The sequence below is a fragment of the Tachypleus tridentatus genome, chromosome 4 (assembly GCF_004210375.1).
Source record: "Tachypleus tridentatus isolate NWPU-2018 chromosome 4, ASM421037v1, whole genome shotgun sequence".
Taxonomy (NCBI): domain Eukaryota; kingdom Metazoa; phylum Arthropoda; class Merostomata; order Xiphosura; family Limulidae; genus Tachypleus; species Tachypleus tridentatus.
The window spans coordinates 46,572,398-46,588,933 of NC_134828.1; the positions used below are offsets into that span (position 1 = coordinate 46,572,398).

Sequence of the window (16,536 nt, forward strand, 5' to 3'; positions counted from 1 at the left end):
AAATTCTAGCATATTGTTCTTTACTATGACCTTCCAACCCTAACATCTAGTATCACTCAACAATCAAGGGTGGAGGCTCATTCTCAGTTGAGACTGTCAGTGACCTTATTTGTTGTGAGATGCTGCCTCAAACTCTTTTTATTTCTATATATTTAGTTCATTGATGTTTTTTCAGGTGGCTCTGAGGCTGCATTCACTCCCATACTTTTTGGCCATCAAGTATGGTGCAAATTGAAAAGCAACTGAGGAAAGACCCAAAACAAAACACATTCAATGAATGAGAGAATAGACCTGATTTGCCATCATACCGGAAATACTAATCCAGGAATCCATACTATATATTGGCTTATCAAATGAGAATTGTTTTTTAAAGGAAAATCAACTAGGCAACATGAATAACTCTCAAAATATCTCCAGTGATCATTTCACAAAGAAATACATTAGTTAATGCTTTGTCAAGAAAAGGTGACAACATTGTCTGAAAAAGGTGCTTATTTACAGTAGCAGGACAGAAAACATATGATGTCGGTGGAAAGTGTCACAAGACAGATATCTCCAAGAGCAGTTAAGTGGGTTATAACAGACTGATACAAGCAAGAAAAAATCAGACCAATGCTCAGACAGACACAAGAGGAAATTGGTAGTTGAGTAACAACTGTAGTGTAAGAGGAGGTAAGTATGCTTTGAAATAACGTTTTTTTGTAATAATCTTCTTTGTATATACTTTTTTTTTTTACTGAAACAGAAACCCCTATGAATAAAATATAAACATCAGCCATTATGTTTCTATTTGAACCATTGACCTGGGAATTTATAACAAACATTTACATTTTTCTATGTACTCATTTCTTTGGAATTAAAAAAATTTCAATTACACAACATGTTTCTGTACTTAATAGACTATGAAAACCACACCATGTTTGAACGATTAGAACTTGTACAATCCATCAAGAGGGAAATTCTCCTCCATTGGTTTCTCGATCCAACTTTTCTATCCAGCCAGCTATAAACTTCTTTTGTTCCAGCAGGGTGGAAGAATTTTCTTGTGATGTTTAACCTTCATTACCACTGGAAAGAAAAAAGAAAAACAATTATTTTAAACATTTACAAAACACTGCTCCTATCCTGAAGAATTTTTGTTGAAACATATCTTCTGATAACTATTCTTCATTACAGCATGGAGAAGGTTTCACTTTGATACCAATAGTTTTATATATCCAGAAAATGCTTAAATGTTGGTTAAATAACAATTTTGGTAACTCCTACTGAATCTGATAATGAGTTACTTCACTATGAATAAGGTTTTTATAAAAAGAGTAATTATACCTCAAATAATGCTGAAAATAACAAAAAAGTACTGTAAGAAATGAAAAACTTAAAATAGTCTTACTGATTTTCCATAACCATGTAATTTAAAAGTTCAGTATATTCCAAAATACTTCTTTACGTACAGTCTAAAAGTAAGTAAACAAACGTAAAATAATCTCCATGACATCATGTGAAAATTGCATACTACTTTCCACAGTAAATAAGGTAGCATCATTAAACAAATTTACTTAAAGCCTGGGTTCCCCTTAAAAACCAACAAAGTGGATTCTACATGCTTTGAGGAGATGTGAGAAGAATAGGTCACTACTGTTGCAAGACAGATGCAAATGTGTTCCAACACCATTAGAAGTTATCTTTTTATCACAGACCACAATGGTGTAACTAGACAAAAGCCACTCTTTATTACAGGCAATATCATATGTTGCTATAAACCCTACTGCTTTTTGATACACTGTAATATTTTTCCTATGAGTCCAGATTTTCAAAATTCTTGTGTGACTACATATCTGGTATTTGGTCTGGTAAAATTTAATTTTATGGCAGGCGAAATATTTCTAAGATAGCTAACACTTCGCATTTTGGAAAAAAAATCAATAAATGTGTTCTTGATGAATGGCAAAAAACAGTGCCATGTAAAGTAAAATCTACATACAAAGTCATTAAATCTAAACGTGTTTTGTTTTTCTAAAGCAAACATAAAACATTGCAACAAGAGCTGCCAAGGTCAATGATGTGTAAAAACTTAAAAAATCTTACATTACAAAAATTAATCAGTATTTATTTTTTAAAAACATGGATTCTTATCTGATTAAATGGCATTATTAAGTTTTCACTAGATGCATTAATTTCCATTTCTAAATCTATACGTTTGTTTAGAGTTTTAATTATATAAAATACGATTGTTTCAAATCTACTTTCTCAAACTAAGCCTAAATTTTGTTCTTTATTCTTAGTGAGAATTTTCAAAAAAAAATTTTTTGTTCAATTTTGGTGTGTGATTCTCAATGTGGAAATTGTACTCACATATTCTACACCCTGCTTTATCGCAGCTGAATGGAACTGTAGCCCCAATCGTCCCAGCAATAAAAGGCTCAGCGAGCAAATTTTCCTTTCCTAGATCTAGAGTATAAAATGTCATAAAAATGTTCACTATTCCATCCAAATTAAATCAGTAATTATTGTTTGGTTAAATTTGCAATTATAACAAGAAACACTATATTTAAACATTTTAATAGAACAAAAAGTGAATCAAGCCATCTCGACAGCAACAAAATGGAATACTGACAGAAGTCAATTAATACATCTATCAAAGATTACAATGAAGAATATAACTATTTATATAAATTACTATTTTAATCATTGCAACAATATTTTACACATAAAAACTTATTAATCAGAACTTTCAAAGAAACTTTTAATAGCATACACCAAGTTATTAATAAAATCATTGCACAACTCTTTCACATGAGGTGAGAAATTAATTCTAAGAAAATTATCTTGAATAAGATTTTAAAAGTTGAAATACAGGAGTCACATATACAAATCATTTTTTGTAACTCACCTTATCTTTTAGAAAGTAAACATGTTCAACTTTTAATCTCCCTCTTGCTTGAACAAATATAATTAAAAAAATATTTTAATCTACCAACACATTGTAAGTTATATTCTATTTTAAATAAAGAATCTTTCAGAATAAAGTACACCCTACTACTGAACAAAATTTTAATGAATGCGCCCTCAATTAATAAAAACAGCACAAACGAAGCAATCCATCAAGTCAGTAAGAAGACCATTATTAGTTTGTAAAGTAACATGATTATTCATTAGGAATCATGCATTCTCTTTAACCTTGTTTTATCCTTGACTTTAAGTATTGCTGAAAAAATCCTTACTGTGTTGACTTCTTTTAATTAGTTAAATAACTGTTTCAAACCTTACTTTTCTGGAAACCAGTCACACTATTAACAGGAAATTATTCGTTCCCTTAACTCTTTTGACAGCTTGAATCAAATCACCTCTAACCCTCCTACATGCACATATCAGAGAATACAAGTGCTTTATTCTAATATCATTGCCAATTCTTTTAAACCAGAAACCATTCTTATAAATAGCCCTTTTCAAAACACTTTTTCTAAATCAATATTTTTCAACAGTACCTATAAATTAAAATAGTATCAAGAAGGTATCTGAATTATTGACAAACACAAATAAAGACTAGATACTGGAATTTGTAGTATACTCGCCACATTTTTAATTTGAATTCATATATGAATACATGAACGTATACAGTTTTAGGTATGACATTCAGCTGGACAGTGGTAGCAACATTTTGGACTCCAGTATTTGGAGTCCTAATATCATATTTATGTGTAAATATATAGGTTTTCCAGTGAGCAATATGTGATTCAAGTATTAATGCTATACATGTTTTGAAAATACTTCTCCTTCCCCCAATTCTTTCATATGGGATTAGAGTATCATGTGATCTTCCTCCATTTAAATCTATCATTCACCGCACCTTGATTCATGTTAACATACATTTCCACCTGAAAAGTTCAGTACTGAAATTTTTAAACTGGTTTGAACTTGTTTAAAACAAATAAGTGTTATTATTTATAGAAAGAGTAATTTATTGGAACCTTTCTTTGAGGGCTTTATTGGCTTTTTACTTCACATACACATAAACTATGCTACTATCAGATCAAAGTAATACCAAATGCTAACAATGAACAAACACAGTATAAGAAAACAAAATTTGAGATAAAATGTGAAACAAAGTCAAGTTCTTAACTACTGTTTTTGTTTGGATAAGCAGATGCTGTTTCTTTCCTCTCTAGATTTTTGTCATTTCATTTCTTTGGGAATAAAAACTTTATCCAAGTTATCTGCTCCAAGGAAACTTTAAACCTAGTTTTCAGTTGTAAATAATTGTATTCAAAAATAAAACGTGTTTACTTTGTTCTGTGGTAGCAGACAAGCAATGTATACTTCTTGGAAAACCTTTTGTGTAAAAATTCTAATTAGATAGTAGACTATATTATGCAGGACAAACTTTCAACCCATCAAACACCATAGACCACAATATAACAAATTTTTGAATGAAATTGCTCATTTCCATGCACATGTTTTCACTGATGTTGAAATTATTATTTTACACAATGTCAATGACTTATAAATTAATTGGAAAAGAGAATTACTTGTGTTACAATATACAAGACACTATTCCTGAGGTTTTAGCCAAGACTTCCAAAATAACGTTGTTACTCACCCTGAAATACCTAACTGCATCCACATTCTTTACATATGCATAAAATATCAAGGGGCAAATATCACAATAATTGTAAATGAGTTGTTTCCAATGAATTTTATAAGACCCAAGACAAATCTTTCTATTTTTCAATAGTGTTACTTACTTTTACTTCAATACTGCTTTTAATTTAAATCTTGCAATGATTAAAGCCTTATCTATGGAGGTACTATTTTTTTATTTTAAAAACACATATACAAAAGACTTAATTACAAACCTTATCAAATTAAGATTTGGTTTTAAATCATTCTATTCTTGTGGTTTCACGATGCACAGAAAAAAGGAAAAAAATGCTTCATTGTAACTGATTTCAAACATAAAACACTAAGTGATCTGTCTACACTTTCTCATGCAAAAATTTGGGTTTTGATACCTGCAGTAAGCACAGCAGAGATGGTTTAACAACAAACAAACAAAAATAGCCTACTATTCTTAATTCAGAATATTCCTAATCATTATTTTCAGGTTAAAAACCTTTACCCAAGTCTAAGTTGTAAATACAAAGTGCCAATCAATCCTTGAATTTTCAATTATAAGACATCGGTCAACATTTTAAATCTCACTGATACTTTTTGCCATCAAGTCACATAGGTGACCTTAAACTTTTAAAAGATAATGAATGTAAAAAAATTCCGGAAGAAAATCTCAACATTTAGATTTCCTAGGAATAAAAACAAAATTACTATTCTCAGGTCACTAGAATGAAATATATAGATAAATATATTTCAAAAATACAAAAGTTGTTTTTATAAATGAAAAGGTCTTCTCATGTTAACTGAAAATAAACTCAATGCGTGAAATATTTCTATCTATAAACTTAACCTTTTATATCATATTTTTAAAGATTAATTTCACTAGTTCAAGAAATATTTATAATAACCCTATGTATGTAAAGGTGGATGTAACTCTGCATTCAACACTAAAATGTTCTATGCTCTACCTTAAAAGAACAAAAGTTTAACATAAGTTATGCTAAAAGAAAAATCAATAATAATTATGTTTTTAAATAATTTATGTATAAATACTAAAAAATTAAAAGTTTCCCTCCAATCATCATGATTGGAATCTACCTTTTTGTATGCTACCCATCAATGGCATAAAACCATTAAATTCAGATTCATTCCCAACTCAGTAATATTTATTGTTTCACCACTTGGTTTATAACTTAATCTGATCTTATACATAACATTAAAATCAGTACTGATAATTCTTCAACTAATGTTATTGAATTATTAACAATAACAACAAGATACTTGTTAATGATTTTTAACTTATTTTTTTTGCTGTTACTACTCTTTTCAATGGAAAATCCTTTACAACAACTCTTTATCGTTCCATTCAGTAAGATATCTCATTTACTTACAGGAATTTTTACTTAACCACTTATGACAAAACAAAACTTCAAATTCCATGTGTTTGCTTTCACTTCTGTCAATAGTGTCATTCCACATAACTTGATTGTAAGTGTTATTTTACAAATGCAAATTTTATGCATTTTACCCCAAGTTAAATTAACTGGAAAGCTAAAATTTAATGGTTAAAGCTTTCGTACTATGATAAAAACCCATGGATTAGAGTTAAATAAAAAGAACATTTTACTAAATAAGTATGTTTCCAATTTTATATATTACAAAAAAAAAAGATTTTTCACCTACAAAGGCTTCTCACTCGTGAACTTGCCAACCTTCTGTCATCTTAAACAATAACAGTCAGGTTTGGACATGTTACAAAGTAATTCTGTCTTCCAACCTAGTGTCATTTTCAGTTTTTATATACAAATAAAAACATGTAATCTTACTTTTTCTTATATTAGTTTAACATAAGTTATTTATTTTACTTTCTAATGTAAGTAAATCCGGACAAGAAAGACCAGCTTCTTGGTGACTTCAAAATACTTCAGTCTGCCAACATGTGCTAAAGCTTTTCTATAATTTACAGTATCTTACCTAATTTTTCTTATTATATTTAGTTATATGGTTTTATTTTCTTTGATACATGTTTTTAAATTTTGTATTTAAGGAAAAATAGGCTGTAAACATAACTGTAATTATTCAGTTTATTTACTTTTTTGTACCTTGTATTCTGTTTCTCTGTTATTTGTATACCAAAATCTTCATGTTTACATGTGGTTTATTTATTCTTTTTTCATTATTTTGTTAATAGAAAAATACCTTAGAGTAACTGAATACAGATTGTGTAGTGTAGGAGTTATTATTTACTCCACTTAGTAATTTAATATTTCATGATTATTTAGTTTTCATACGAAGACTTTTAAAGTTAATTATTTTAAAGGCAGATGTTATAACAAATTTTGTTATGCAATCTGGTAAGAGTCATAGGTTGTGTGTGTAGTTTAACTGTTGTAGTATTGTTGATGTTAGTTTTCTCAAAACCTCCAACATTTTCTCTCTGTGTGAGTAGCTACATCAGTGTCTCCTTGTCTGTTGAAAGCTCAAGACCTCAGGCAATTTATAGAACAGGTGATAAAGTGAGCACATGTTAAGAAAATGTCTGTCAGAAAAGAAAGCTACTTAGTGAAAGAATATATGAAGTTATTCAGTGTGTTAGTGAGAAGTCTTAATGGGTGATTCATATAGTGTGCTTTGCTGCTGTGTTATTAGAACGGAGATAAAAAAAATATTTTTTCTTGAAGGTTTGACTTTGTAAGGAATTTTTGTAGAAACATTTGACTTGTCTCAAATATATTATTTAAAAACAAGTGGACTGTATGCTGTCTGTTTGTTGTTCAAATTTATTGCCAACAAGTTACAGGCACCTACAGTAAAAATACCACCCCACATAGAGAATCCTGTCACATACAGTTAATGTGAAGTTCAGGACATTATTGGTCCTTATACCTCAACCTGGTGCTCCAATAATTTCATATCTGTTTACCTGTTCTTAAACAGCATATTCTAACCCACAGGCAAATAACTGAAGAGACAGACTATCTTCAGTTGTTTTTGGATGTTAGTACACAGTTATACACCACTCAAGACTTGAAAGGTATGATGACTATTTAAGTACTATACATTTTATTTTGTGCACGTTTGGATTACATTTTAAGATATGATATTTTCATTTCATTCTTTTGTGAATGTTGTAAACTTCTGCTCCTTAACACATGGTGAGCTTAAGTTCTTATCCTGCATGTTTATTATTAACATATATGTTTTGTGTGCGTTTGTGCATCTATTTAATATTCATAACTTACACCTTAGCAGTGTACAATAATACCAAGTTATCTAGTGATGCTCCTCTCTTTCATTGTATGTGAATCCAGTTATTCATGTTCTTACAGTTTCCAACCAACTCATGTTGATTTTGAAGTCAACTTTTTTCAACCATTGGAAATGTATTGCTAATAGATACTCACACAGGTTTTCCAATTCAGTTCTGTTCCTTATATGTGACCTTTTTTGCTCATCCCTGGCCTTGAAATTTCCACCTAATCTCACATGTTTCCATGTAAAATTGTTGTGTTGTTGCATTTACTTAATAAATGTAAATATTTCTCATCTTGTTCATTTGCACTATATAAACTAACACTTTGACATTTCAAAGGTCAGGTCTAAACCATATTATACATTCTTTTCTTATTTATTTGCGTTCATTTCAGTAGTTTTTGACCTTTTATAAATCAGTAAATCATCTATGACTTCTTTCCCTTCAATTAAGTCTTCTATTCACAAACCATAATAGTTTAAAAATAGTTTTTAGTCATCTATTGGTAACTATACATAACTCCTTTTCCTTCTTTACAATACTTATGCTTCCTTAAAAATTTACTACATTTCTTTGGAATTTCCATACCTCAAGTACATATCTTCATATTTTTTAAATATTGAAACACATTTTCTACAATATCATATACTTGTTAAAATTCTTACTATCCTTTTGAATTAAAGATGTTTTTAACAAATAGGGTTTCAAAGCATTTAAGTATCGCCAGCAAATTTAGAAATATGATAGCTGAAATAAATATTCAAACTATAGTTACACGCTACAAAAACAACGAAACCACTGGAATATAACCATGAGGAAATATTATCACTATTTTACCAATCATTGTCATTACCTTCGACTTTTTTCTACAAAGGGTATCTTCTATAATGTTTATCTTATCTATTCTATTAGTCTCAAATCACAGACGTTATCAAAGTCCTTCTGAGAGTTAAAATCTGCTTTCCACCGAAAAACAACATCAGAACTCCCATCAAAACTTAATAAATTGGTAAATAGAGGAAAAAAAAGTTTTCCAAATGATTCTGAGTGTTGTTATTTGTAAAGAGAATCTTCTGTACAACAGATGAGAATTCTTAAAACTTTAAATCTTTGGAAACTTATTATAATCAAATACACATACTAGACTTAACCACTTTATTAGAAACAATATCTAATCACGAATTTGACCATTACTTATTCAACTAAGACCCATGATATGACAGAAGATAATTCAAAAGGAGTTCTGAGGGTTTCCCCTTTTTAATAATTAATATAATAACAATTCATGGGACCAGATAGTCATAGCTTAGTGATTATGAATGTGTTTCAAGTTCATCCCACAGATGCTCAATAGAAATAAGATTTAGGAATATATGTCAAGTCTCCACAATGTTGTTTGAACCACACATGTACAAATTAGGCAAGATGAATAAAACCACTGCCAACTTAGAAGAAGCTCTCCTCGTTTCTGAATGCCTTTGTCACAAATGATGTTAACATAAGCTGTAGCATTCATTCTTCCTTTTAGAAACAAAAAATATGCCGGGAAAATATGTTATAAACCATAACCATCAGAAGCCTTGACAGCTAAGATCACGCAAGGGAAGAGGGTAAATTATTCTAATTTTCTTTAACCTGTGCCAGAGTTAATCTTATCTTGCACTGAATATAAAGTTCTGATAGGCATTTACCACCACTCACCCAAAACCATCTCAATTTTTCTATGCTCTCCAACTACTATTAAAAACAAATTTCTATAGTGCATTTGTCTTCTTCGCCACCACTTTTGCACCATTTCAGAACATGTGCTGTGTGACTACCTGACAACAATTTTACTGTGTCATCGATGTTATTGCAGCTAACTTCCTCTACTATTCTAGAACTATCGTCACTTTTGAGAATAGGCAAGTACAAAACAATGGCACATCAGTGGGAAGAAATGATGCAATATGAGGTAAGTACCTATTGAAAATACATTTTTAGTGTAAGAAAACATCAACTTCTGAAATAATCTTACCTCATCTCACCATACGTTATAGTCCTACAGTGCAAATATAAAAGGGATGGTGAAGGTGCAGCAATATTCATAGAAAGTTACCACACTGAAAGAATATGAAAGGAAAGCACACTTCTGGAATAGGTATTCTCTTTGACCAGTAATCAACACAGTAACACAAAACAGGTGGAACTGAATAGGGAGGAATCAAAACATTCAGTAAACAGACATGCAGCAATGAATCAGGGAAGATGTGTTGTATAACTATGATTCAGAACAGTAAGTCATAGACAAACATTGAAAGTCTGGTGTGTAACCAATAACAAGCCCCAATAAGCATGTGCCAAAGTTTGTGCCCTAGTTTACAATGGAGTAAATCAAGTGATGTTCAACCAGTGGAAATGCCTGGCACAAGATACTGTGATCAAAAAGAGTAGACCACCAATATCCAGGGAAAGCTCCTTGGATATGTAGCATTATGAAAATAAAATTACAGGTATGAGTGTTGTTGTGAAAGTTTTCATAACCAGCCCAATCGTCAAAATGTAGCAAGTAGTGTAACAGAGCCACAGTATGATGTCAGAGAAAAATGAAATAACTATACATAGTTAGGGTTGAAGAACCATCAGTTATATAAGAAAAGGCCACGTGCAGTCCATCTGGGCAAAAAACTCCAACGGAAGCAACTTGCATAAGATTGTGAGATCAACAACTGTGGTCCATCTGGACAAAAAACAGCCAGGAGGAAGGCCTTGGATACATAAGATTAGACCAAATGTAGTCTGCTTCAGCAAAGACATCCAGGGAAGCCTCTTGTATAACATACAAATACCAATGAGTGTAGTCTGCCAGAGGTAAAAAATTTAGGGGAAGCACACTGGATACTGAATATTATTGTATGATTCATTGTCCAGTATCATAACAGTTATAGCAACTATAGCCTTCTTCACACCGTGTGGGTACCAATGGGCAAAAGTTTTATTTTTCAAAACCCACTGAAGAGGAAACCTTCACAGTCCACCACTTCAGAAATTGGGAATTGGAAAAGGTAAGAATTCACATGCTTTATTAGAAAAAAAAGGGAAAAATACATGCTGGAGAGTGTGAAGGAATGACACACCAGACAGTGCAACTGGTGCCTGTGATTCTGTATTCTCTGTGGGAAGAACATGGTTGGGTCAAGATAAGCAATCGGCCATCAGGTACATGACACTGTGAATATGACACTCCAAGATTGCAATGTAGTGATCATGAGGCAGGTGAAGAAGATCCACAGTCTGAAAACAAACAGATTTGGATTTGGTTCCCTACCTCATTGCTTAGTGATATAGCCAACAACAGTTGGATAGATGGAATGAGTCATGGCCAACCATTCAATCCCTCAGGAGTGGAAAGAAATAGTGCAAAGCCCAACTAACTGCTAAAAGTTCCAGGATAATAAAAACAGAAGGCAGATTTCTCCATGGATCATCAACCTTAAATCTCTTGGGAATCAAAAAAAGCTCAGAAAGGAAAAATTGGTAAATAGATGAGACCCTGAACAAGGTGGAGGAATAGGAACACCCACTGTAATCAGTTTCCTGTTGAGTCACCAAGCAACTACCCTGTTCCTTGGGATGATCCAAGGATTCATGGAAGAAGTTCCATTGGTTGAGGAGCATTTACTGAAGGAAATGCATGTGATCTTGGCCCAAGGGAATGAGAGCTTCCAAACAGGCCTAAATTCCCTAAAGAGATAGGACCCTCATGCAATGAGAAAAGAAGAAGGTAGGGCCATTGGGACTGCCTGCTCCATATCATTGAGACAAAGTAGAGAACGGTAATCCCGACAAGGATGGGAATAGAAGAAAACCCCCCATGAAATAAGAGACTGAGTGAAGTTAAAAATAGACCTCTCAAACTGAATCAGAAAACCCCACCAAATACGTTTCCTGAAGAAGAAAGAAGGTGTGCCTGACCAACTAGGAATAGGAAAATATAAACAGGAGCCAATGCCCATAAAAAGGAATGTATAAAGACCCAACAAGTAAAAATTATGGGCAACAGATCATTCCACTCAATTAAACACAAGGAGTCGAAGAAAGACCAAAGGGCTGCACCTCAAACTTTAAGATATAACTCATGTAAACAAACTGAAAAAAAAAGTGACAATGGAGCAATAAGAATATGAAATCAAACATCCATAATGATCTGGGTAAAAAAAAATGAAAGTAAGAGGTTGGACTATTGTGAAGTGAGGAGGCTCCAGAAAAGTTCAACTAAGATACATTTATGACAGGTCTCAACGCTCCCATCTTTTGAAGGACAACAATTAAGTGGAGATAAATCCCAGGTGAGTGGGTACCAACTGTTCAACAGTCCCTATGTGTTGTAGGTCTTGAACAGGCTAGGCAAGATGACTGAAAGAGGTACAAAGGTTATCACTATGAAGGAACCAATAAAATTTAGAAATGTGTAGTGTCCAAAGCACATAAAAATAATGAACCTGTAAAACTAAGAAATTTACCCTAAAACAAAAAACTATACTTGAATACAAAACCACTAATAGAACTTAGAATATTAACGACATAAATTTCGAACTTATATGTCCACTCAAAGAATCAATAAAACAAAGGATGTCAAAGTAAGAGCTACCCTGAAGAAGAAGAGAACGTAAGGGCAACCAGTTAACAGTAACAAAATTTACTCAAATATAATACCCAATTAGATGTAACTAATAGTAAAAAATAAATAAAAAATTTACAAACTTATATAAATAGTAAAAGGAAGAATAAATGAACTAACACAGTATCTTGTATAATCCATATATATACATACACACACACACACCAAAAATTAAACAAATAATAATAACAGTCCAACTCAAAATGCAAACTTAAACTAAAAGTAAACTTAGATGGTAAAAGAATTTTTAAAATCTAGCATACCAGATACTGAGCACAGAACACAAGAAAGACCAAATTTATAACACAAGGAAATTAAATTGACATGCACAAGTTAAGAAAAGTTCAATAAATATAAGTATAACTATTGGGAGTGAGAAATACACACTAAAAAATCCAACACAGATCTACTGGGAAAAAGTACAATATCTAACCCACAAGATTAAATGGAGATAGAATAATGGATGGAAGGTGTAGTAAAAATAAATTTCCTCTTAGTACTGGCATCCTTCTCTACAAAGCTCATAATGCAGAAGGAAGAAATCACTGGCTGAATATAACATACAATATCTCCATGGACTGAATTCTGTGCTTTCCCAACAGATATCACTGACCCTGAGATCTGAGAATTCAAGTCAAAACCACTGCCAACTTTTGCAAGACTTTCATCATCTGTCATATCAAATTTCAAATTCATATGAACAAATTGGAATTTGGAAAACAAATATTCACAAAATAAACAAGCAGAAAGAATGGTAATCAAACACAAAACGAAAAAATGAAGTTGAAATTGTATAAATTTGTAATCAAGCATAATCAAAGCTTTGTAATCACATGGAGAGAAAGTTGTTCAAACACACATCCATAAACTACAGGGTGTTCGGAAAGTCACTGTGCAGTTTTGTTTGTTGATAAAGATATAAGTGCACAGCGACTTTTCGAACACCCTGTAGAATGCCCACTGAGAAAGTGAGGATCATTCTAGAATAGTAGAGGGCACTTGCTGAACTTGTATAGATGGTGCAATACGATTTGTGAAGGGTAGTCATGTAATCAGCATCTTCTGAAATAACACAAAACTAATATGGTATAAAGACTGATGCAATGTTCCAAAAGTTTTGTAGCAATGCTTCAAGGGCAGACCAGGATCAAGTTGGCTTTTGATAAGAGGAGGTAGGACTATTTTATAAAAATGAATAAAGCTTCATTAACAGGACTCCATCACAGATTCTGTGACACTATTGTCTGTTGAACTGGCAACAAATGTGCTTATAATAGTTATGTTTGGTGCTATAAGAATCAAAAGACACACATCACGTGAGCAAGTTAATTTGCACCTTCAGCTCAGGTCAAAGTCTGAATGGTTATAGTTTCTAATAAGCTGGTCAAACCCTGCATAAGTAACACTTTAAGTTTGGAAGACTCATCAAATTCAATAGCTTAAGAATAATATCTTCTTATTAGACTAAGATAATTATTAGTAGTGTGAAGTTCAATGTACAAAATGTGTTTTCACATCTCTCTGACACACAAATAAAAGTTCAGTTACAAAACAATATATTTCCAGCTTTACCATTTATCCCCATCTCCTTCCTCCATTTCAATGTATCTCTTATCATGTTTAGGCTATCTTCAATGTCTTCTTTTTTGATGTTTGATAAACCTGGCACAATACCAATTGTCTTCTTTCAGCCTCTCAATATCTCGTTGATCGTAATTATCTGAAATAAAGAACAGAAAATCCATATTTTCAATTAATATCATTCAAGGTCATTTTGTAAATGTAAATCCCACACAAGTCCCAAAAATGTGAAGATGAATAAATGATATCCCATTGTGAAAACTGATAACTGACAAAAGATATCCAAAGTGGGATTTGCAACAACATCAATTGAAGTAGTTTTGAAATGGAAACAAATGTAATGAAAAACCAAAGCATGAATCCCACAGTGGTAAAAGTAACAAACCACAGAGACACAACCACTGTAAAAAGCACATGATTACCATAGGCCCAAAAAAGAAAGTCCAGTGTGAGAAAGCACAAGTCCCAAAATGGGAACCTCCCTGACAGTTGAATAAAGTAATAACCATAGAGTTGTCTATGTCAATTAGCAGATGATGACAGGACAACTGTGTCAGAAAAAGAGGGTAAGCTCAACAAGCCACAGTTATCTCAATGATGCTGATAAACAAAAATGCCTAATCAGATTTCAGAGAGAGTTGTGGTATTGAGAACCATCACTCCCAAACCAAAAAGAAAGGCACTGATGTAAAGGTGCAAGTAAGGCCAAAAGGTTGAGTGGTATACCCCAAGTTATGTTGATTTGAGTGAGCCATAACAACAGAGGGGTGTAAAGAAGTAGATGCACAAAACAACCACTAAATGCATGAATTGAAAGAGAGAATATCAATTAACTTGTTGTTACACCATGGTTAATCACAGCTTAATGAGGATGTCGGAGTTAGGTAATCTATGATATTGAATGTACCTCATCATGGAATATATCTCAGTCATGAACCTTCAACCACACATTCTACAAAGGGAGCTAAAGGGTCATTTTTATATCAGGTCCACAAACAGATATTTGCTTCTTCTCACCACTGAGTAAGGTGGAGAAAATTCTCCAAGAAAAAGAGAAAAGCGTATGGATCTCAAGGATGTTTTTTTAATATCTATACACATTTTACTGTGCATATGTTGCTAAGAGTAGTCTAAAGCAGAAATGTGGTGGCTAGAGAAAATTAACTGGAAATCAGGTAGTTGGAATAAAAGTGCAAAAGCAATATAGCACTAAAAACAAAATAAGTCAATAAAGTCGATTAGTATCTCAAAAAGTATAAGAAAAACATATATCAACACAGGAAAGACTGGGTAAAAATTTCACAGCAGTTGTGCAAGAGGTAGTAGCTCTCAGTGGCACAGAAAGGTAAGTTGCATTTCTTTTGATATATTTTAGGCATGAGGGATTTTTACTTCAGAAACATGCTTCAGTTACTCTTTACACTGATTTTCCACAAAAATAATTAATGCACATTCAAATATATGAATTTTAGAACACAATAAATGTACAGATCACTAAAATAAAACATTCCAAAACTACTTTAAGTTTTCTCACTTTCTAACTAAGTTATAACTAGATTAAAAATTTCTATTATTGCTGAGAGTAATAATTTTTCTCAACTTAATAAACTTTCTTCGCAAACTATCATCCCTTTCTACATTAACTAAATAAAAAACTTAAAATTCCTGTATATTGCAGTAAGATCTTTCTATTGCTCATAAATATATCCAGAAGATAAATTGGTATGAGTAAATAACTGGTTTGAAATGCATGAAAAGAGGAGAGGTGATTCCCTGGTAAATTTGACAAATTTTCTCTTATCTCAGTAAATCTAGAAGATTGGAGGTTCACATATTATATTCTTCCTTGTTAATGGTTTTGTTTTTACTTGGCTTGGCACTAAATAAGCTTTACTGTTGAAGTTACAATATCTATATTTAAATGGATGAGTTCAGATAGCAGACATGACAAAGAGTGAAAATTTTCGAAAATATTTCTATTTAAAATTAATAAAGTAAAACTTGTATGTTAAATTTCAAATTATAAACTAAACTTTGATGTAAAATGTATCAACATCCACTGATAATAAAGTTGTTTTATTAAGTTTGGAATGTAACTGTAAAAATGTTGTAATGTGCATTACAAGGTCATTTAAATTAAAAATGCCTATAAGTATATGGTTAACTTTTAAATAGTACAGTACATAAAGAAACCAGAACAGTATATACACAAGATCAAGCTGTGAAAACTAGTTTACCTTGATTAATCCTTAAAATGTATACAAATGAAAGACACCACAAGTATATATGTGCATGTTTGCATAAATATGAACTCTTGTTTACTGGATAATTATTCATAAGTTTTAGAACAGAACAAATCTGATCAGCTGCAATTATTAAAATAACTCATATTACTGCAGTATTTACAATTTAGAATGTTTTCGTTTGAGTTAAC

At 31.8% G+C, this 16,536-nt stretch overlaps 1 protein-coding gene and 1 long non-coding RNA gene across 3 annotated transcripts in view; both read right to left on the reverse strand.

The window, feature by feature from the left end:
• LOC143248117 (uncharacterized) overlaps positions 1–16,536 on the reverse strand; it is a 155,456-nt gene that overhangs the window by 68,429 nt on the left and 70,491 nt on the right. The window lies entirely within an intron of this gene.
• Positions 964–16,536, reverse strand: part of LOC143248323 (uncharacterized) — a 38,431-nt gene continuing 22,858 nt past the window's right edge. For both annotated transcript variants that reach the window (XR_013026908.1, XR_013026909.1), the window contains exons 3-5: positions 14,094–14,241; positions 2,353–2,448; positions 964–1,068 (exon numbers count right to left, since the gene is read on the reverse strand). This is a non-coding gene — a long non-coding RNA (uncharacterized LOC143248323). The remainder of the gene's footprint in view (positions 1,069–2,352; positions 2,449–14,093; positions 14,242–16,536) is intronic.